A 20,336-nucleotide genomic window follows, 5' to 3' on the forward strand; every position below is an offset into this window, starting at 1 on the left:
CGGTAAGCAGCTTCGGGGTGCCCCGAGGCCGCACGCATCGCCACCAGCTTGCTTGGGTCAGTGATGAGAACTCAAGTGGTCTCGAAGAGCGATGATGACCTAAAAATCATGCTCAATAGGATTACGCTGAGGCCCAAGACAGGCGTCTGTGCCGGGATCAGCCTCCCCCAGACCCTGGGGACCCTGGAGGTGCGCCGCAGTTGTGGGCGTGAGGCCATCGTACCCTCGGGGCTCCCCGTGCTGGCCCTGGCCTGTCTGTGCCCGTCAGGGGTCCGCTCGAGGTCGTGAGGCGTTCCGCCCGGCCTCCGGACCCAATCCACCTCGCAGGACAGCTCCCTCGGTGCCATTGCTTAGGAGACCGTTGCCCCTTGTGTCTTTCAGCGGGCCTCGGGGGCCGGAACTTGGTGCGGCGTGACCCAAGAGAGGTGAGTGGAAGACTCTGGGCCTGCAGGGAGATGCCAGGCGCCATGGGCATTGTCCGCGGAGCCCGGATCCCCGCACGGGCCCCGGCTCCAGCACTGTGCTAGGGATGGGGGCTGTGGTGGCCCACACAGCGTGGACCTGCCCATGCACAGCCGCCCTTCAGCAATCCCACGTGCAGGGAATGGGAAAGTTGGGCCAGGTCACTGGCAACGACTGGGGGCTGGGGGCATGCCGCCGTCGTCCCACATGGACCTGAGGCCTCCTTGTACGTCCAGCTGTGTCCTGTGCGCCCGAGAAGAGAGCGGACGTGAGTCCCTTGGTGTCAGGGCCCTCTGTCCCCTTCAGCGAGTGGTTGTCGCTCGAGTCACCCCAGCCGATGGTTCTGGAGAGGGCTGGAGAGGGCAGAGCTCATGAAGAATGCAGCAGACGCCCAAGTGTAAGCAGGGCACGGGAGGCTGCTGAAGTACAGCCCTCGAATGTTTCCTCGGATTTCCCGAGTCAGCAAGGTTTCCCTGGCCCAGGGGAAGAGTGGCGAGCCCCGGGCCACAGCAGGCCGTGGGGCTGAGCCGGTCCTCTGAGGCCCCCAGAGGAAGTGCCGCCACAAGGGGAGAGTCAGGACCCTCCTGCAGGGCGGGCCGCGGTCTCCCGCCTTGCGCTGCTTGGTGGGAGACGGTGAGACGCGATTCCCTTTTTCGCCCTGGGCGATCAGGGCCTGGGGGCCACCGCTGGCTGCGAGTGCCAGGGCCCGGGTCCCTAGACCACCGCGGTCCCCATGTGTGGGAAGGCGTCCTTCGGGCCCTCACATCCGGGTGCGCCACGCTTTGCTTGGGGCCCCGGCAGACATCGGGGGAGCACTGGAAATCCCTGTGCTCCAGGCCATGCTCTGGGGCCTTTCTCAGCAAGGGGAGGCTCCCACGGGGGCCCGGATCTCCGTGGATTTGGGAAGGCCAGGGATGGGCAGCGGGTCCCTTGTGTCCTGCCCCTTGCCCGAGGACCCGAGCCCTGGGTGGGTCAGCCGCCCGCCTGGACAGCACCGGCCAGGGCTTCGGGCTGGAGAGTTCTTGGCGGCATGGCACGGGCCAGCGAGCACGCCGTTCCGACGGCCGTCCTCCCCCTCCCTCCTTAGGCCCCCATCCCCAAGCGAGGATCTGGCCCTGACCACCAAGTCTTGCATCGCCCAGCCGCGCCGCCAGGTCCCATGCCTCAGGAAGCCGGGGTATGGCGCTGTCCTGAGAGCAGCCTCGGTAAGCAGCTTCTGGGTGGTAGGGGACCTCCCGCGTCGCCTCGGGCGTGCTTGGGTCAATGATGAGAACTCATATGGTCTCGAAGAGCGATGAGGACCTAAAAATCACGCTCAATAGGATTACGCTGAGGCCCAAGGCAGGGGACCGTGCCGGGGTCAGCCTCCCCCAGAGCGTCGGGGCAGTGAGGGTGCGCTGCAGGTGGCCGCGGGAGGAGAACCACCTCTCGAGGCTCTCTGCTGTGGCCCCCGGACGTCGGTGCACCTGCGGGTGCCGACGGGGTGTTCTGGCGTTCCAGCTGGTCTACCGACCCAGGCCTCTTCCCCGGACAGCTGCCCGAGAGCCAGGGCTTAGCCACCCTTGTGTCCTTGTGTCTTTCAGCGGGCCTGGCTGGCAAGGTTCTTGGCGCGTCTCCCACCAGGAGAGGTGAGCGGAAGCCTCTGGGCTCCGAGGGAGGCCCCAGACCCCTTGGCCTGGCATCGGGAAGCGGGGACCCCAGCAGGGACTCCGCAGCTGGGCCTGGGCTGGGGATGCGGGTCCTCATTGTCCGGACGGCACCGAAGTCCCCGTGAGCGTGTGCCCCTGAGCCATCCCAGGGGCAGGGATCGCGAAACGTGGGCCGGGGGGCTGACAAGGCCTGGAAAGCGCGGGCTGGCCGCCCAAGGCCCAGGTGCACCCGAGGCCTCCTGATCAATTGCGGCGTGTCCGGGGGGCCCAGAAAGGGAGTGGACGTGAGACCCGTGGTCTCGGAGGCCACTGTGCCCTTGAGCAACACCTTGTTGCTCAAGGCCCGGCCCATGGCAGGTTTCTGCGGGCTGCACTGGCCCGAGCTCCTGTCCCGTCCTGCAGACGACCAAGGCGTTTGGGGCCCCGGGAGGCCACTTCCGAAGAGCCCACGAGGATTCGTTGAGCTGGCCAGACGGCACGGTTCCACTGGGGCGGGGGGGCAGAAACTGCACGTCCCAGGCCACAGCAGCCGTTGGGGCTCAGCCTCTCACCTGAGACTCTCAAGCACCCGGGATAGGGTCGTGGTGAAGCGGCACTGCACGGGCCGAGTCAGGTCCCTCGTCCAGAGCGGCCAGCGGGCGGTGTGCCTTGCTGCCGTGGTGGAGAGTGACCTGGCTTTCCCCGCTCGGCCGTGGGGGAGCCCTGGGCCCCGGCAACCTTTGGCTTCCCGGGCAGGGGCTCAGGTCCTTGGCTCCCAGGTGGCTCCAGGAGAGGGTGGGCGGCGTCCTGGCCAAACCTCCCGGGCCGCCGCTCTTGGCTCGCCACTCCGGGAGACAGCGGGGACCCGGCCAAAGCCCTGTGGTCCATGCCATGGTCAGGGGCCGTTCTCCAGAAGGCTGGGCTCCCACAGGGACCACGGTCTCCATTGCTTTGGGATGCCCCGGAAAGGGCAGCCGGGCCCTTGGGCCCGGCTCCTTCCTGGCGGACACCTGCCATGCTTGGCTCCGAACTCTGCCGGGCCCCCAGTGGCCAGGACTCCGGGAAAGGGGGCCCTGGGCCGCACGGCAGGCGCTTCAGACCAGGACGTTTGGACAGCTGGTCTCTCCGTCTCTCCTTAGAAACCCATCCACAATCGAGAAGCTCGCCCAGATGAGCACGTCTTGCTTGGCCCCGCCCTGCCCAGAGGTCTCACGTCTCAGGACCCGGGGGCATGGACGCGGTGCGGAATGCAGCCCCGGTAAGCAGCTTCGGGGTGCCCCGAGGCCGCACGCATCGCCACCAGCTTGCTTGGGTCAGTGATGAGAACTCAAGTGGTCTCGAAGAGCGATGATGACCTAAAAATCATGCTCAATAGGATTACGCTGAGGCCCAAGACAGGCGTCTGTGCCGGGATCAGCCTCCCCCAGACCCTGGGGACCCTGGAGGTGCGCCGCAGTTGTGGGCGTGAGGCCATCGTACCCTCGGGGCTCCCCGTGCTGGCCCTGGCCTGTCTGTGCCCGTCAGGGGTCCGCTCGAGGTCGTGAGGCGTTCCGCCCGGCCTCCGGACCCAATCCACCTCGCAGGACAGCTCCCTCGGTGCCATTGCTTAGGAGACCGTTGCCCCTTGTGTCTTTCAGCGGGCCTCGGGGGCCGGAACTTGGTGCGGCGTGACCCAAGAGAGGTGAGTGGAAGACTCTGGGCCTGCAGGGAGATGCCAGGCGCCATGGGCATTGTCCGCGGAGCCCGGATCCCCGCACGGGCCCCGGCTCCAGCACTGTGCTAGGGATGGGGGCTGTGGTGGCCCACACAGCGTGGACCTGCCCATGCACAGCCGCCCTTCAGCAATCCCACGTGCAGGGAATGGGAAAGTTGGGCCAGGTCACTGGCAACGACTGGGGGCTGGGGGCATGCCGCCGTCGTCCCACATGGACCTGAGGCCTCCTTGTACGTCCAGCTGTGTCCTGTGCGCCCGAGAAGAGAGCGGACGTGAGTCCCTTGGTGTCAGGGCCCTCTGTCCCCTTCAGCGAGTGGTTGTCGCTCGAGTCACCCCAGCCGATGGTTCTGGAGAGGGCTGGAGAGGGCAGAGCTCATGAAGAATGCAGCAGACGCCCAAGTGTAAGCAGGGCACGGGAGGCTGCTGAAGTACAGCCCTCGAATGTTTCCTCGGATTTCCCGAGTCAGCAAGGTTTCCCTGGCCCAGGGGAAGAGTGGCGAGTCCCGGGCCACAGCAGGCCGTGGGGCTGAGCCGGTCCTCTGAGGCCCCCAGAGGAAGCGCCGCCACAAGGGGAGAGTCAGGACCCTCCTGCAGGGCGGGCCGCGGTCTCCTGCCTTGCGCTACTTGGTGGGAGACGGTGAGACGCGATTCCCTTTTTCGCCCTGGGCGATCAGGGCCTGGGGGCCACCGCTGGCTGCGAGTGCCAGGGCCCGGGTCCCTAGACCACCGCGGTCCCCATGTGTGGGAAGGCGTCCTTCGGGCCCTCACATCCGGGTGCGCCACGCTTTGCTTGGGGCCCCGGCAGACATCGGGGGAGCACTGGAAATCCCTGTGCTCCAGGCCATGCTCTGGGGCCTTTCTCAGCAAGGGGAGGCTCCCACGGGGGCCCGGATCTCCGTGGATTTGGGAAGGCCGGGGATGGGCAGCGGGTCCCTTGTGTCCTGCCCCTTGCCCGCGGACCCGAGCCCTGGGTGGGTCAGCCGCCCGCCTGGACAGCACCGGCCAGGGCTTCGGGCTGGAGAGTTCTTGGCGGCATGGCACGGGCCAGCGAGCACGCCGTTCCGACGGCCGGCCTCCCCCTCCCTCCTTAGGCCCCCATCCCCAAGCGAGGATCTGGCCCTGACCACCAAGTCTTGCATCGCCCAGCCCCGCCGCCAGGTCCCATGCCTCAGGAAGCCGGGGTATGGCGCTGTCCTGAGAGCAGCCTCGGTAAGCAGCTTCTGGGTGGTAGGGGACCTCCCGCGTCGCCTCGGGCGTGCTTGGGTCAATGATGAGAACTCATATGGTCTCGAAGAGCGATGAGGACCTAAAAATCACGCTCAATAGGATTACGCTGAGGCCCAAGGCAGGGGACCGTGCCGGGGTCAGCCTCCCCCAGAGCGTCGGGGCAGTGAGGGTGCGCTGCAGGTGGCCGCGGGAGGAGAACCACCTCTCGAGGCTCTCTGCTGTGGCCCCCGGACGTCGGTGCACCTGCGGGTGCCGACGGGGTGTTCTGGCGTTCCAGCTGGTCTACCGACCCAGGCCTCTTCCCCGGACAGCTGCCCGAGAGCCAGGGATTAGCCACCCTTGTGTCCTTGTGTCTTTCAGCGGGCCTGGCTGGCAAGGTTCTTGGCGCGTCTCCCACCAGGAGAGGTGAGCGGAAGCCTCTGGGCTCCGAGGGAGGCCCCAGACCCCTTGGCCTGGCATCGGGAAGCGGGGACCCCAGCAGGGACTCCGCAGCTGGGCCTGGGCTGGGGATGCGGGTCCTCATTGTCCGGACGGCACCGAAGTCCCCGTGAGCGTGTGCCCCTGAGCCATCCCAGGGGCAGGGATCGCGAAACGTGGGCCGGGGGGCTGACAAGGCCTGGAAAGCGCGGGCTGGCCGCCCAAGGCCCAGGTGCACCCGAGGCCTCCTGATCAATTGCGGCGTGTCCGGGGGGCCCAGAAAGGGAGTGGACGTGAGACCCGTGGTCTCGGAGGCCACTGTGCCCTTGAGCAACACCTTGTTGCTCAAGGCCCGGCCCATGGCAGGTTTCTGCGGGCTGCACTGGCCCGAGCTCCTGTCCCGTCCTGCAGACGACCAAGGCGTTTGGGGCCCCGGGAGGCCACTTCCGAAGAGCCCACGAGGATTCGTTGAGCTGGCCAGACGGCACGGTTCCACTGGGGCGGGGGGGCAGAAACTGCACGTCCCAGGCCACAGCAGCCGTTGGGGCTCAGCCTCTCACCTGAGACTCTCAAGCACCCGGGATAGGGTCGTGGTGAAGCGGCACTGCACGGGCCGAGTCAGGTCCCTCGTCCAGAGCGGCCAGCGGGCGGTGTGCCTTGCTGCCGTGGTGGAGAGTGACCTGGCTTTCCCCGCTCGGCCGTGGGGGAGCCCTGGGCCCCGGCAACCTTTGGCTTCCCGGGCAGGGGCTCAGGTCCTTGGCTCCCAGGTGGCTCCAGGAGAGGGTGGGCGGCGTCCTGGCCAAACCTCCCGGGCCGCCGCTCTTGGCTCGCCACTCCGGGAGACAGCGGGGACCCGGCCAAAGCCCTGTGGTCCATGCCATGGTCAGGGGCCGTTCTCCAGAAGGCTGGGCTCCCACAGGGACCACGGTCTCCATTGCTTTGGGATGCCCCGGAAAGGGCAGCCGGGCCCTTGGGCCCGGCTCCTTCCTGGCGGACACCTGCCATGCTTGGCTCCGAACTCTGCCGGGCCCCCAGTGGCCAGGACTCCGGGAAAGGGGGCCCTGGGCCGCACGGCAGGCGCTTCAGACCAGGACGTTTGGACAGCTGGTCTCTCCGTCTCTCCTTAGAAACCCATCCACAATCGAGAAGCTCGCCCAGATGAGCACGTCTTGCTTGGCCCCGCCCTGCCCAGAGGTCTCACGTCTCAGGACCCGGGGGCATGGACGCGGTGCGGAATGCAGCCCCGGTAAGCAGCTTCGGGGTGCCCCGAGGCCGCACGCATCGCCACCAGCTTGCTTGGGTCAGTGATGAGAACTCAAGTGGTCTCGAAGAGCGATGATGACCTAAAAATCATGCTCAATAGGATTACGCTGAGGCCCAAGACAGGCGTCTGTGCCGGGATCAGCCTCCCCCAGACCCTGGGGACCCTGGAGGTGCGCCGCAGTTGTGGGCGTGAGGCCATCGTACCCTCGGGGCTCCCCGTGCTGGCCCTGGCCTGTCTGTGCCCGTCAGGGGTCCGCTCGAGGTCGTGAGGCGTTCCGCCCGGCCTCCGGACCCAATCCACCTCGCAGGACAGCTCCCTCGGTGCCATTGCTTAGGAGACCGTTGCCCCTTGTGTCTTTCAGCGGGCCTCGGGGGCCGGAACTTGGTGCGGCGTGACCCAAGAGAGGTGAGTGGAAGACTCTGGGCCTGCAGGGAGATGCCAGGCGCCATGGGCATTGTCCGCGGAGCCCGGATCCCCGCACGGGCCCCGGCTCCAGCACTGTGCTAGGGATGGGGGCTGTGGTGGCCCACACAGCGTGGACCTGCCCATGCACAGCCGCCCTTCAGCAATCCCACGTGCAGGGAATGGGAAAGTTGGGCCAGGTCACTGGCAACGACTGGGGGCTGGGGGCATGCCGCCGTCGTCCCACATGGACCTGAGGCCTCCTTGTACGTCCAGCTGTGTCCTGTGCGCCCGAGAAGAGAGCGGACGTGAGTCCCTTGGTGTCAGGGCCCTCTGTCCCCTTCAGCGAGTGGTTGTCGCTCGAGTCACCCCAGCCGATGGTTCTGGAGAGGGCTGGAGAGGGCAGAGCTCATGAAGAATGCAGCAGACGCCCAAGTGTAAGCAGGGCACGGGAGGCTGCTGAAGTACAGCCCTCGAATGTTTCCTCGGATTTCCCGAGTCAGCAAGGTTTCCCTGGCCCAGGGGAAGAGTGGCGAGTCCCGGGCCACAGCAGGCCGTGGGGCTGAGCCGGTCCTCTGAGGCCCCCAGAGGAAGCGCCGCCACAAGGGGAGAGTCAGGACCCTCCTGCAGGGCGGGCCGCGGTCTCCTGCCTTGCGCTACTTGGTGGGAGACGGTGAGACGCGATTCCCTTTTTCGCCCTGGGCGATCAGGGCCTGGGGGCCACCGCTGGCTGCGAGTGCCAGGGCCCGGGTCCCTAGACCACCGCGGTCCCCATGTGTGGGAAGGCGTCCTTCGGGCCCTCACATCCGGGTGCGCCACGCTTTGCTTGGGGCCCCGGCAGACATCGGGGGAGCACTGGAAATCCCTGTGCTCCAGGCCATGCTCTGGGGCCTTTCTCAGCAAGGGGAGGCTCCCACGGGGGCCCGGATCTCCGTGGATTTGGGAAGGCCGGGGATGGGCAGCGGGTCCCTTGTGTCCTGCCCCTTGCCCGCGGACCCGAGCCCTGGGTGGGTCAGCCGCCCGCCTGGACAGCACCGGCCAGGGCTTCGGGCTGGAGAGTTCTTGGCGGCATGGCACGGGCCAGCGAGCACGCCGTTCCGCCGGCCGGCCTCCCCCTCCCTCCTTAGGCCCCCATCCCCAAGCGAGGATCTGGCCCTGACCACCAAGTCTTGCATCGCCCAGCCCCGCCGCCAGGTCCCATGCCTCAGGAAGCCGGGGTATGGCGCTGTCCTGAGAGCAGCCTCGGTAAGCAGCTTCTGGGTGGTAGGGGACCTCCCGCGTCGCCTCGGGCGTGCTTGGGTCAATGATGAGAACTCATATGGTCTCGAAGAGCGATGAGGACCTAAAAATCACGCTCAATAGGATTACGCTGAGGCCCAAGGCAGGGGACCGTGCCGGGGTCAGCCTCCCCCAGAGCGTCGGGGCAGTGAGGGTGCGCTGCAGGTGGCCGCGGGAGGAGAACCACCTCTCGAGGCTCTCTGCTGTGGCCCCCGGACGTCGGTGCACCTGCGGGTGCCGACGGGGTGTTCTGGCGTTCCAGCTGGTCTACCGACCCAGGCCTCTTCCCCGGACAGCTGCCCGAGAGCCAGGGATTAGCCACCCTTGTGTCCTTGTGTCTTTCAGCGGGCCTGGCTGGCAAGGTTCTTGGCGCGTCTCCCACCAGGAGAGGTGAGCGGAAGCCTCTGGGCTCCGAGGGAGGCCCCAGACCCCTTGGCCTGGCATCGGGAAGCGGGGACCCCAGCAGGGACTCCGCAGCTGGGCCTGGGCTGGGCATGCGGGTCCTCATTGTCCGGACGGCACCGAAGTCCCCGTGAGCGTGTGCCCCTGAGCCATCCCAGGGGCAGGGATCGCGAAACGTGGGCCGGGGGGCTGACAAGGCCTGGAAAGCGCGGGCTGGCCGCCCAAGGCCCAGGTGCACCCGAGGCCTCCTGATCAATTGCGGCGTGTCCGGGGGGCCCAGAAAGGGAGTGGACGTGAGACCCGTGGTCTCGGAGGCCACTGTGCCCTTGAGCAACACCTTGTTGCTCAAGGCCCGGCCCATGGCAGGTTTCTGCGGGCTGCACTGGCCCGAGCTCCTGTCCCGTCCTGCAGACGACCAAGGCGTTTGGGGCCCCGGGAGGCCACTTCCGAAGAGCCCACGAGGATTCGTTGAGCTGGCCAGACGGCACGGTTCCACTGGGGCGGGGGGGCAGAAACTGCACGTCCCAGGCCACAGCAGCCGTTGGGGCTCAGCCTCTCACCTGAGACTCTCAAGCACCCGGGATAGGGTCGTGGTGAAGCGGCACTGCACGGGCCGAGTCAGGTCCCTCGTCCAGAGCGGCCAGCGGGCGGTGTGCCTTGCTGCCGTGGTGGAGAGTGACCTGGCTTTCCCCGCTCGGCCGTGGGGGAGCCCTGGGCCCCGGCAACCTTTGGCTTCCCGGGCAGGGGCTCAGGTCCTTGGCTCCCAGGTGGCTCCAGGAGAGGGTGGGCGGCGTCCTGGCCAAACCTCCCGGGCCGCCGCTCTTGGCTCGCCACTCCGGGAGACAGCGGGGACCCGGCCAAAGCCCTGTGGTCCATGCCATGGTCAGGGGCCGTTCTCCAGAAGGCTGGGCTCCCACAGGGACCACGGTCTCCATTGCTTTGGGATGCCCCGGAAAGGGCAGCCGGGCCCTTGGGCCCGGCTCCTTCCTGGCGGACACCTGCCATGCTTGGCTCCGAACTCTGCCGGGCCCCCAGTGGCCAGGACTCCGGGAAAGGGGGCCCTGGGCCGCACGGCAGGCGCTTCAGACCAGGACGTTTGGACAGCTGGTCTCTCCGTCTCTCCTTAGAAACCCATCCACAATCGAGAAGCTCGCCCAGATGAGCACGTCTTGCTTGGCCCCGCCCTGCCCAGAGGTCTCACGTCTCAGGACCCGGGGGCATGGACGCGGTGCGGAATGCAGCCCCGGTAAGCAGCTTCGGGGTGCCCCGAGGCCGCACGCATCGCCACCAGCTTGCTTGGGTCAGTGATGAGAACTCAAGTGGTCTCGAAGAGCGATGATGACCTAAAAATCATGCTCAATAGGATTACGCTGAGGCCCAAGACAGGCGTCTGTGCCGGGATCAGCCTCCCCCAGACCCTGGGGACCCTGGAGGTGCGCCGCAGTTGTGGGCGTGAGGCCATCGTACCCTCGGGGCTCCCCGTGCTGGCCCTGGCCTGTCTGTGCCCGTCAGGGGTCCGCTCGAGGTCGTGAGGCGTTCCGCCCGGCCTCCGGACCCAATCCACCTCGCAGGACAGCTCCCTCGGTGCCATTGCTTAGGAGACCGTTGCCCCTTGTGTCTTTCAGCGGGCCTCGGGGGCCGGAACTTGGTGCGGCGTGACCCAAGAGAGGTGAGTGGAAGACTCTGGGCCTGCAGGGAGATGCCAGGCGCCATGGGCATTGTCCGCGGAGCCCGGATCCCCGCACGGGCCCCGGCTCCAGCACTGTGCTAGGGATGGGGGCTGTGGTGGCCCACACAGCGTGGACCTGCCCATGCACAGCCGCCCTTCAGCAATCCCACGTGCAGGGAATGGGAAAGTTGGGCCAGGTCACTGGCAACGACTGGGGGCTGGGGGCATGCCGCCGTCGTCCCACATGGACCTGAGGCCTCCTTGTACGTCCAGCTGTGTCCTGTGCGCCCGAGAAGAGAGCGGACGTGAGTCCCTTGGTGTCAGGGCCCTCTGTCCCCTTCAGCGAGTGGTTGTCGCTCGAGTCACCCCAGCCGATGGTTCTGGAGAGGGCTGGAGAGGGCAGAGCTCATGAAGAATGCAGCAGACGCCCAAGTGTAAGCAGGGCACGGGAGGCTGCTGAAGTACAGCCCTCGAATGTTTCCTCGGATTTCCCGAGTCAGCAAGGTTTCCCTGGCCCAGGGGAAGAGTGGCGAGTCCCGGGCCACAGCAGGCCGTGGGGCTGAGCCGGTCCTCTGAGGCCCCCAGAGGAAGCGCCGCCACAAGGGGAGAGTCAGGACCCTCCTGCAGGGCGGGCCGCGGTCTCCTGCCTTGCGCTGCTTGGTGGGAGACGGTGAGACGCGATTCCCTTTTTCGCCCTGGGCGATCAGGGCCTGGGGGCCACCGTTGGCTGCGAGTGCCAGGGCCCGGGTCCCTAGACCACCGCGGTCCCCATGTGTGGGAAGGCGTCCTTCGGGCCCTCACTTCCGGGTGCGCCACGCTTTGCTTGGGGCCCCGGCAGACATCGGGGGAGCACTGGAAATCCCTGTGCTCCAGGCCATGCTCTGGGGCCTTTCCTAGCAAGGGGAGGCTCCCACGGGGGCCCGGATCTCCGTGGATTTGGGAAGGCCAGGGATGGGCAGCGGGTCCCTTGTGTCCTGCCCCTTGCCCGCGGACCCGAGCCCTGGGTGGGTCAGCCGCCCGCCTGGACAGCACCGGCCAGGGCTTCGGGCTGGAGAGTTCTTGGCGGCATGGCACGGGCCAGCGAGCACGCCGTTCCGACGGCCGGCCTCCCCCTCCCTCCTTAGGCCCCCATCCCCAAGCGAGGATCTGGCCCTGACCACCAAGTCTTGCATCGCCCAGCCCCGCCGCCAGGTCCCATGCCTCAGGAAGCCGGGGTATGGCGCTGTCCTGAGAGCAGCCTCGGTAAGCAGCTTCTGGGTGGTAGGGGACCTCCCGCGTCGCCTCGGGCGTGCTTGGGTCAATGATGAGAACTCATATGGTCTCGAAGAGCGATGAGGACCTAAAAATCACGCTCAATAGGATTACGCTGAGGCCCAAGGCAGGGGACCGTGCCGGGGTCAGCCTCCCCCAGAGCGTCGGGGCAGTGAGGGTGCGCTGCAGGTGGCCGCGGGAGGAGAACCACCTCTCGAGGCTCTCTGCTGTGGCCCCCGGACGTCGGTGCACCTGCGGGTGCCGACGGGGTGTTCTGGCGTTCCAGCTGGTCTACCGACCCAGGCCTCTTCCCCGGACAGCTGCCCGAGAGCCAGGGATTAGCCACCCTTGTGTCCTTGTGTCTTTCAGCGGGCCTGGCTGGCAAGGTTCTTGGCGCGTCTCCCACCAGGAGAGGTGAGCGGAAGCCTCTGGGCTCCGAGGGAGGCCCCAGACCCCTTGGCCTGGCATCGGGAAGCGGGGACCCCAGCAGGGACTCCGCAGCTGGGCCTGGGCTGGGGATGCGGGTCCTCATTGTCCGGACGGCACCGAAGTCCCCGTGAGCGTGTGCCCCTGAGCCATCCCAGGGGCAGGGATCGCGAAACGTGGGCCGGGGGGCTGACAAGGCCTGGAAAGCGCGGGCTGGCCGCCCAAGGCCCAGGTGCACCCGAGGCCTCCTGATCAATTGCGGCGTGTCCGGGGGGCCCAGAAAGGGAGTGGACGTGAGACCCGTGGTCTCGGAGGCCACTGTGCCCTTGAGCAACACCTTGTTGCTCAAGGCCCGGCCCATGGCAGGTTTCTGCGGGCTGCACTGGCCCGAGCTCCTGTCCCGTCCTGCAGACGACCAAGGCGTTTGGGGCCCCGGGAGGCCACTTCCGAAGAGCCCACGAGGATTCGTTGAGCTGGCCAGACGGCACGGTTCCACTGGGGCGGGGGGGCAGAAACTGCACGTCCCAGGCCACAGCAGCCGTTGGGGCTCAGCCTCTCACCTGAGACTCTCAAGCACCCGGGATAGGGTCGTGGTGAAGCGGCACTGCACGGGCCGAGTCAGGTCCCTCGTCCAGAGCGGCCAGCGGGCGGTGTGCCTTGCTGCCGTGGTGGAGAGTGACCTGGCTTTCCCCGCTCGGCCGTGGGGGAGCCCTGGGCCCCGGCAACCTTTGGCTTCCCGGGCAGGGGCTCAGGTCCTTGGCTCCCAGGTGGCTCCAGGAGAGGGTGGGCGGCGTCCTGGCCAAACCTCCCGGGCCGCCGCTCTTGGCTCGCCACTCCGGGAGACAGCGGGGACCCGGCCAAAGCCCTGTGGTCCATGCCATGGTCAGGGGCCGTTCTCCAGAAGGCTGGGCTCCCACAGGGACCACGGTCTCCATTGCTTTGGGATGCCCCGGAAAGGGCAGCCGGGCCCTTGGGCCCGGCTCCTTCCTGGCGGACACCTGCCATGCTTGGCTCCGAACTCTGCCGGGCCCCCAGTGGCCAGGACTCCGGGAAAGGGGGCCCTGGGCCGCACGGCAGGCGCTTCAGACCAGGACGTTTGGACAGCTGGTCTCTCCGTCTCTCCTTAGAAACCCATCCACAATCGAGAAGCTCGCCCAGATGAGCACGTCTTGCTTGGCCCCGCCCTGCCCAGAGGTCTCACGTCTCAGGACCCGGGGGCATGGACGCGGTGCGGAATGCAGCCCCGGTAAGCAGCTTCGGGGTGCCCCGAGGCCGCACGCATCGCCACCAGCTTGCTTGGGTCAGTGATGAGAACTCAAGTGGTCTCGAAGAGCGATGATGACCTAAAAATCATGCTCAATAGGATTACGCTGAGGCCCAAGACAGGCGTCTGTGCCGGGATCAGCCTCCCCCAGACCCTGGGGACCCTGGAGGTGCGCCGCAGTTGTGGGCGTGAGGCCATCGTACCCTCGGGGCTCCCCGTGCTGGCCCTGGCCTGTCTGTGCCCGTCAGGGGTCCGCTCGAGGTCGTGAGGCGTTCCGCCCGGCCTCCGGACCCAATCCACCTCGCAGGACAGCTCCCTCGGTGCCATTGCTTAGGAGACCGTTGCCCCTTGTGTCTTTCAGCGGGCCTCGGGGGCCGGAACTTGGTGCGGCGTGACCCAAGAGAGGTGAGTGGAAGACTCTGGGCCTGCAGGGAGATGCCAGGCGCCATGGGCATTGTCCGCGGAGCCCGGATCCCCGCACGGGCCCCGGCTCCAGCACTGTGCTAGGGATGGGGGCTGTGGTGGCCCACACAGCGTGGACCTGCCCATGCACAGCCGCCCTTCAGCAATCCCACGTGCAGGGAATGGGAAAGTTGGGCCAGGTCACTGGCAACGACTGGGGGCTGGGGGCATGCCGCCGTCGTCCCACATGGACCTGAGGCCTCCTTGTACGTCCAGCTGTGTCCTGTGCGCCCGAGAAGAGAGCGGACGTGAGTCCCTTGGTGTCAGGGCCCTCTGTCCCCTTCAGCGAGTGGTTGTCGCTCGAGTCACCCCAGCCGATGGTTCTGGAGAGGGCTGGAGAGGGCAGAGCTCATGAAGAATGCAGCAGACGCCCAAGTGTAAGCAGGGCACGGGAGGCTGCTGAAGTACAGCCCTCGAATGTTTCCTCGGATTTCCCGAGTCAGCAAGGTTTCCCTGGCCCAGGGGAAGAGTGGCGAGCCCCGGGCCACAGCAGGCCATGGGGCTGAGCCGGTCCTCTGAGGCCCCCAGAGGAAGCGCCGCCACAAGGGGAGAGTCAGGACCCTCCTGCAGGGCGGGCCGCGGTCTCCCGCCTTGCGCTGCTTGGTGGGAGACGGTGAGACGCGATTCCCTTTTTCGCCCTGGGCGATCAGGGCCTGGGGGCCACCGTTGGCTGCGAGTGCCAGGGCCCGGGTCCCTAGACCACCGCGGTCCCCATGTGTGGGAAGGCGTCCTTCGGGCCCTCACATCCGGGTGCGCCACGCTTTGCTTGGGGCCCCGGCAGACATCGGGGGAGCACTGGAAATCCCTGTGCTCCAGGCCATGCTCTGGGGCCTTTCTCAGCAAGGGGAGGCTCCCACGGGGGCCCGGATCTCCGTGGATTTGGGAAGGCCAGGGATGGGCAGCGGGTCCCTTGTGTCCTGCCCCTTGCCCGCGGACCCGAGCCCTGGGTGGGTCAGCCGCCCGCCTGGACAGCACCGGCCAGGGCTTCGGGCTGGAGAGTTCTTGGCGGCATGGCACGGGCCAGCGAGCACGCCGTTCCGCCGGCCGGCCTCCCCCTCCCTCCTTAGGCCCCCATCCCCAAGCGAGGATCTGGCCCTGACCACCAAGTCTTGCATCGCCCAGCCCCGCCGCCAGGTCCCATGCCTCAGGAAGCCGGGGTATGGCGCCGTCCTGAGAGCAGCCTCGGTAAGCAGCTTCTGGGTGGTAGGGGACCTCCCGCGTCGCCTCGGGCGTGCTTGGGTCAATGATGAGAACTCATATGGTCTCGAAGAGCGATGAGGACCTAAAAATCACGCTCAATAGGATTACGCTGAGGCCCAAGGCAGGGGACCGTGCCGGGGTCAGCCTCCCCCAGAGCGTCGGGGCAGTGAGGGTGCGCTGCAGGTGGCCGCGGGAGGAGAACCACCTCTCGAGGCTCTCTGCTGTGGCCCCCGGACGTCGGTGCACCTGCGGGTGCCGACGGGGTGTTCTGGCGTTCCAGCTGGTCTACCGACCCAGGCCTCTTCCCCGGACAGCTGCCCGAGAGCCAGGGCTTAGCCACCCTTGTGTCCTTGTGTCTTTCAGCGGGCCTGGCTGGCAAGGTTCTTGGCGCGTCTCCCACCAGGAGAGGTGAGCGGAAGCCTCTGGGCTCCGAGGGAGGCCCCAGACCCCTTGGCCTGGCATCGGGAAGCGGGGACCCCAGCAGGGACTCCGCAGCTGGGCCTGGGCTGGGCATGCGGGTCCTCATTGTCCGGACGGCACCGAAGTCCCCGTGAGCGTGTGCCCCTGAGCCATCCCAGGGGCAGGGATCGCGAAACGTGGGCCGGGGGGCTGACAAGGCCTGGAAAGCGCGGGCTGGCCGCCCAAGGCCCAGGTGCACCCGAGGCCTCCTGATCAATTGCGGCGTGTCCGGGGGGCCCAGAAAGGGAGTGGACGTGAGACCCGTGGTCTCGGAGGCCACTGTGCCCTTGAGCAACACCTTGTTGCTCAAGGCCCGGCCCATGGCAGGTTTCTGCGGGCTGCACTGGCCCGAGCTCCTGTCCCGTCCTGCAGACGACCAAGGCGTTTGGGGCCCCGGGAGGCCACTTCCGAAGAGCCCACGAGGATTCGTTGAGCTGGCCAGACGGCACGGTTCCACTGGGGCGGGGGGGCAGAAACTGCACGTCCCAGGCCACAGCAGCCGTTGGGGCTCAGCCTCTCACCTGAGACTCTCAAGCACCCGGGATAGGGTCGTGGTGAAGCGGCACTGCACGGGCCGAGTCAGGTCCCTCGTCCAGAGCGGCCAGCGGGCGGTGTGCCTTGCTGCCGTGGTGGAGAGTGACCTGGCTTTCCCCGCTCGGCCGTGGGGGAGCCCTGGGCCCCGGCAACCTTTGGCTTCCCGGGCAGGGGCTCAGGTCCTTGGCTCCCAGGTGGCTCCAGGAGAGGGTGGGCGGCGTCCTGGCCAAACCTCCCGGGCCGCCGCTCTTGGCTCGCCACTCCGGGAGACAGCGGGGACCCGGCCAAAGCCCTGTGGTCCATGCCATGGTCAGGGGCCGTTCTCCAGAAGGCTGGGCTCCCACAGGGACCACGGTCTCCATTGCTTTGGGATGCCCCGGAAAGGGCAGCCGGGCCCTTGGGCCCGGCTCCTTCCTGGCGGACACCTGCCATGCTTGGCTCCGAACTCTGCCGGGCCCCCAGTGGCCAGGACTCCGGGAAAGGGGGCCCTGGGCCGCACGGCAGGCGCTTCAGACCAGGACGTTTGGACAGCTGGTCTCTCCGTCTCTCCTTAGAAACCCATCCACAATCGAGAAGCTCGCCCAGATGAGCACGTCTTGCTTGGCCCCGCCCTGCCCAGAGGTCTCACGTCTCAGGACCCGGGGGCATGGACGCGGTGCGGAATGCAGCCCCGGTAAGCAGCTTCGGGGTGCCCCGAGGCCGCACGCATCGCCACCAGCTTGCTTGGGTCAGTGATGAGAACTCAAGTGGTCTCGAAGAGCGATGATGACCTAAAAATCATGCTCAATAGGATTACGCTGAGGCCCAAGACAGGCGTCTGTGCCGGGATCAGCCTCCCCCAGACCCTGGGGACCCTGGAGGTGCGCCGCAGTTGTGGGCGTGAGGCCATCGTACCCTCGGGGCTCCCCGTGCTGGCCCTGGCCTGTCTGTGCCCGTCAGGGGTCCGCTCGAGGTCGTGAGGCGTTCCGCCCGGCCTCCGGACCCAATCCACCTCGCAGGACAGCTCCCTCGGTGCCATTGCTTAGGAGACCGTTGCCCCTTGTGTCTTTCAGCGGGCCTCGGGGGCCGGAACTTGGTGCGGCGTGACCCAAGAGAGGTGAGTGGAAGACTCTGGGCCTGCAGGGAGATGCCAGGCGCCATGGGCATTGTCCGCGGAGCCCGGATCCCCGCACGGGCCCCGGCTCCAGCACTGTGCTAGGGATGGGGGCTGTGGTGGCCCACACAGCGTGGACCTGCCCATGCACAGCCGCCCTTCAGCAATCCCACGTGCAGGGAATGGGAAAGTTGGGCCAGGTCACTGGCAACGACTGGGGGCTGGGGGCATGCCGCCGTCGTCCCACATGGACCTGAGGCCTCCTTGTACGTCCAGCTGTGTCCTGTGCGCCCGAGAAGAGAGCGGACGTGAGTCCCTTGGTGTCAGGGCCCTCTGTCCCCTTCAGCGAGTGGTTGTCGCTCGAGTCACCCCAGCCGATGGTTCTGGAGAGGGCTGGAGAGGGCAGAGCTCATGAAGAATGCAGCAGACGCCCAAGTGTAAGCAGGGCACGGGAGGCTGCTGAAGTACAGCCCTCGAATGTTTCCTCGGATTTCCCGAGTCAGCAAGGTTTCCCTGGCCCAGGGGAAGAGTGGCGAGCCCCGGGCCACAGCAGGCCATGGGGCTGAGCCGGTCCTCTGAGGCCCCCAGAGGAAGCGCCGCCACAAGGGGAGAGTCAGGACCCTCCTGCAGGGCGGGCCGCGGTCTCCCGCCTTGCGCTGCTTGGTGGGAGACGGTGAGACGCGATTCCCTTTTTCGCCCTGGGCGATCAGGGCCTGGGGGCCACCGTTGGCTGCGAGTGCCAGGGCCCGGGTCCCTAGACCACCGCGGTCCCCATGTGTGGGAAGGCGTCCTTCGGGCCCTCACTTCCGGGTGCGCCACGCTTTGCTTGGGGCCCCGGCAGACATCGGGGGAGCACTGGAAATCCCTGTGCTCCAGGCCATGCTCTGGGGCCTTTCCTAGCAAGGGGAGGCTCCCACGGGGGCCCGGATCTCCGTGGATTTGGGAAGGCCAGGGATGGGCAGCGGGTCCCTTGTGTCCTGCCCCTTGCCCGCGGACCCGAGCCCTGGGTGGGTCAGCCGCCCGCCTGGACAGCACCGGCCAGGGCTTCGGGCTGGAGAGTTCTTGGCGGCATGGCACGGGCCAGCGAGCACGCCGTTCCGACGGCCGGCCTCCCCCTCCCTCCTTAGGCCCCCATCCCCAAGCGAGGATCTGGCCCTGACCACCAAGTCTTGCATCGCCCAGCCCCGCCGCCAGGTCCCATGCCTCAGGAAGCCGGGGTATGGCGCTGTCCTGAGAGCAGCCTCGGTAAGCAACTTCTGGGTGGTAGGGGACCTCCCGCGTCGCCTCGGGCGTGCTTGGGTCAATGATGAGAACTCATATGGTCTCGAAGAGCGATGAGGACCTAAAAATCACGCTCAATAGGATTACGCTGAGGCCCAAGGCAGGGGACCGTGCCGGGGTCAGCCTCCCCCAGAGCGTCGGGGCAGTGAGGGTGCGCTGCAGGTGGCCGCGGGAGGAGAACCACCTCTCGAGGCTCTCTGCTGTGGCCCCCGGACGTCGGTGCACCTGCGGGTGCCGACGGGGTGTTCTGGCGTTCCAGCTGGTCTACCGACCCAGGCCTCTTCCCCGGACAGCTGCCCGAGAGCCAGGGCTTAGCCACCCTTGTGTCCTTGTGTCTTTCAGCGGGCCTGGCTGGCAAGGTTCTTGGCGCGTCTCCCACCAGGAGAGGTGAGCGGAAGCCTCTGGGCTCCGAGGGAGGCCCCAGACCCCTTGGCCTGGCATCGGGAAGCGGGGACCCCAGCAGGGACTCCGCAGCTGGGCCTGGGCTGGGGATGCGGGTCCTCATTGTCCGGACGGCACCGAAGTCCCCGTGAGCGTGTGCCCCTGAGCCATCCCAGGGGCAGGGATCGCGAAACGTGGGCCGGGGGGCTGACAAGGCCTGGAAAGCGCGGGCTGGCCGCCCAAGGCCCAGGTGCACCCGAGGCCTCCTGATCAATTGCGGCGTGTCCGGGGGGCCCAGAAAGGGAGTGGACGTGAGACCCGTGGACTCGGAGGCCACTGTGCCCTTGAGCAACACCTTGTTGCTCAAGGCCCGGCCCATGGCAGGTTTCTGCGGGCTGCACTGGCCCGAGCTCCTGTCCCGTCCTGCAGACGACCAAGGCGTTTGGGGCCCCGGGAGGCCACTTCCGAAGAGCCCACGAGGATTCGTTGAGCTGGCCAGACGGCACGGTTCCACTGGGGCGGGGGGGCAGAAACTGCACGTCCCAGGCCACAGCAGCCGTTGGGGCTCAGCCTCTCACCTGAGACTCTCAAGCACCCGGGATAGGGTCGTGGTGAAGCGGCACTGCACGGGCCGAGTCAGGTCCCTCGTCCAGAGCGGCCAGCGGGCGGTGTGCCTTGCTGCCGTGGTGGAGAGTGACCTGGCTTTCCCCGCTCGGCCGTGGGGGAGCCCTGGGCCCCGGCAACCTTTGGCTTCCCGGGCAGGGGCTCAGGTCCTTGGCTCCCAGGTGGCTCCAGGAGAGGGTGGGCGGCGTCCTGGCCAAACCTCCCGGGCCGCCGCTCTTGGCTCGCCACTCCGGGAGACAGCGGGGACCCGGCCAAAGCCCTGTGGTCCATGCCATGGTCAGGGGCCGTTCTCCAGAAGGCTGGGCTCCCACAGGGACCACGGTCTCCATTGCTTTGGGATGCCCCGGAAAGGGCAGCCGGGCCCTTGGGCCCGGCTCCTTCCTGGCGGACACCTGCCATGCTTGGCTCCGAACTCTGCCGGGCCCCCAGTGGCCAGGACTCCGGGAAAGGGGGCCCTGGGCCGCACGGCAGGCGCTTCAGACCAGGACGTTTGGACAGCTGGTCTCTCCGTCTCTCCTTAGAAACCCATCCACAATCGAGAAGCTCGCCCAGATGAGCACGTCTTGCTTGGCCCCGCCCTGCCCAGAGGTCTCACGTCTCAGGACCCGGGGGCATGGACGCGGTGCGGAATGCAGCCCCGGTAAGCAGCTTCGGGGTGCCCCGAGGCCGCACGCATCGCCACCAGCTTGCTTGGGTCAGTGATGAGAACTCAAGTGGTCTCGAAGAGCGATGATGACCTAAAAATCATGCTCAATAGGATTACGCTGAGGCCCAAGACAGGCGTCTGTGCCGGGATCAGCCTCCCCCAGACCCTGGGGACCCTGGAGGTGCGCCGCAGTTGTGGGCGTGAGGCCATCGTACCCTCGGGGCTCCCCGTGCTGGCCCTGGCCTGTCTGTG

The 20,336-nt window shown here is 67.5% G+C and overlaps 13 non-coding genes across 13 annotated transcripts; all 13 read left to right on the forward strand.

The window, feature by feature from the left end:
* The first annotated feature begins 54 nt into the window (after positions 1-54).
* On the forward strand, positions 55-135 carry LOC123945596. Its single transcript, XR_006819416.1, has one exon. It is a non-coding gene; the product is annotated as a small nucleolar RNA SNORD115 (small nucleolar RNA).
* A 1,584-nt stretch (positions 136-1,719) lies between these two features.
* Positions 1,720-1,800, forward strand: LOC123945448. Its single transcript, XR_006819275.1, has one exon. It is a non-coding gene; the product is annotated as a small nucleolar RNA SNORD115 (small nucleolar RNA).
* A 1,600-nt stretch (positions 1,801-3,400) lies between these two features.
* Positions 3,401-3,481, forward strand: LOC123945597. The gene has a single exon (XR_006819417.1). It is a non-coding gene; the product is annotated as a small nucleolar RNA SNORD115 (small nucleolar RNA).
* A 1,584-nt stretch (positions 3,482-5,065) lies between these two features.
* On the forward strand, positions 5,066-5,146 carry LOC123945449. Its single transcript, XR_006819276.1, has one exon. It is a non-coding gene; the product is annotated as a small nucleolar RNA SNORD115 (small nucleolar RNA).
* Positions 5,147-6,746: 1,600 nt separating this feature from the next.
* LOC123945598 lies at positions 6,747-6,827 on the forward strand. Its single transcript, XR_006819418.1, has one exon. It is a non-coding gene; the product is annotated as a small nucleolar RNA SNORD115 (small nucleolar RNA).
* A 1,584-nt stretch (positions 6,828-8,411) lies between these two features.
* On the forward strand, positions 8,412-8,492 carry LOC123945450. The gene has a single exon (XR_006819277.1). It is a non-coding gene; the product is annotated as a small nucleolar RNA SNORD115 (small nucleolar RNA).
* Positions 8,493-10,092: 1,600 nt separating this feature from the next.
* Positions 10,093-10,173, forward strand: LOC123945599. Its single transcript, XR_006819419.1, has one exon. It is a non-coding gene; the product is annotated as a small nucleolar RNA SNORD115 (small nucleolar RNA).
* Positions 10,174-11,757: 1,584 nt separating this feature from the next.
* LOC123945451 lies at positions 11,758-11,838 on the forward strand. The gene has a single exon (XR_006819278.1). It is a non-coding gene; the product is annotated as a small nucleolar RNA SNORD115 (small nucleolar RNA).
* Positions 11,839-13,438: 1,600 nt separating this feature from the next.
* On the forward strand, positions 13,439-13,519 carry LOC123945600. Its single transcript, XR_006819420.1, has one exon. It is a non-coding gene; the product is annotated as a small nucleolar RNA SNORD115 (small nucleolar RNA).
* A 1,584-nt stretch (positions 13,520-15,103) lies between these two features.
* Positions 15,104-15,184, forward strand: LOC123945452. The gene has a single exon (XR_006819279.1). It is a non-coding gene; the product is annotated as a small nucleolar RNA SNORD115 (small nucleolar RNA).
* A 1,600-nt stretch (positions 15,185-16,784) lies between these two features.
* LOC123945601 lies at positions 16,785-16,865 on the forward strand. The gene has a single exon (XR_006819421.1). It is a non-coding gene; the product is annotated as a small nucleolar RNA SNORD115 (small nucleolar RNA).
* Positions 16,866-18,449: 1,584 nt separating this feature from the next.
* Positions 18,450-18,530, forward strand: LOC123945453. The gene has a single exon (XR_006819280.1). It is a non-coding gene; the product is annotated as a small nucleolar RNA SNORD115 (small nucleolar RNA).
* A 1,600-nt stretch (positions 18,531-20,130) lies between these two features.
* LOC123945602 lies at positions 20,131-20,211 on the forward strand. Its single transcript, XR_006819422.1, has one exon. It is a non-coding gene; the product is annotated as a small nucleolar RNA SNORD115 (small nucleolar RNA).
* Positions 20,212-20,336: the final 125 nt, after the last annotated feature.

This window comes from Meles meles, chromosome 6 (genome assembly GCF_922984935.1).
Source record: "Meles meles chromosome 6, mMelMel3.1 paternal haplotype, whole genome shotgun sequence".
NCBI lineage: Eukaryota > Metazoa > Chordata > Mammalia > Carnivora > Mustelidae > Meles > Meles meles.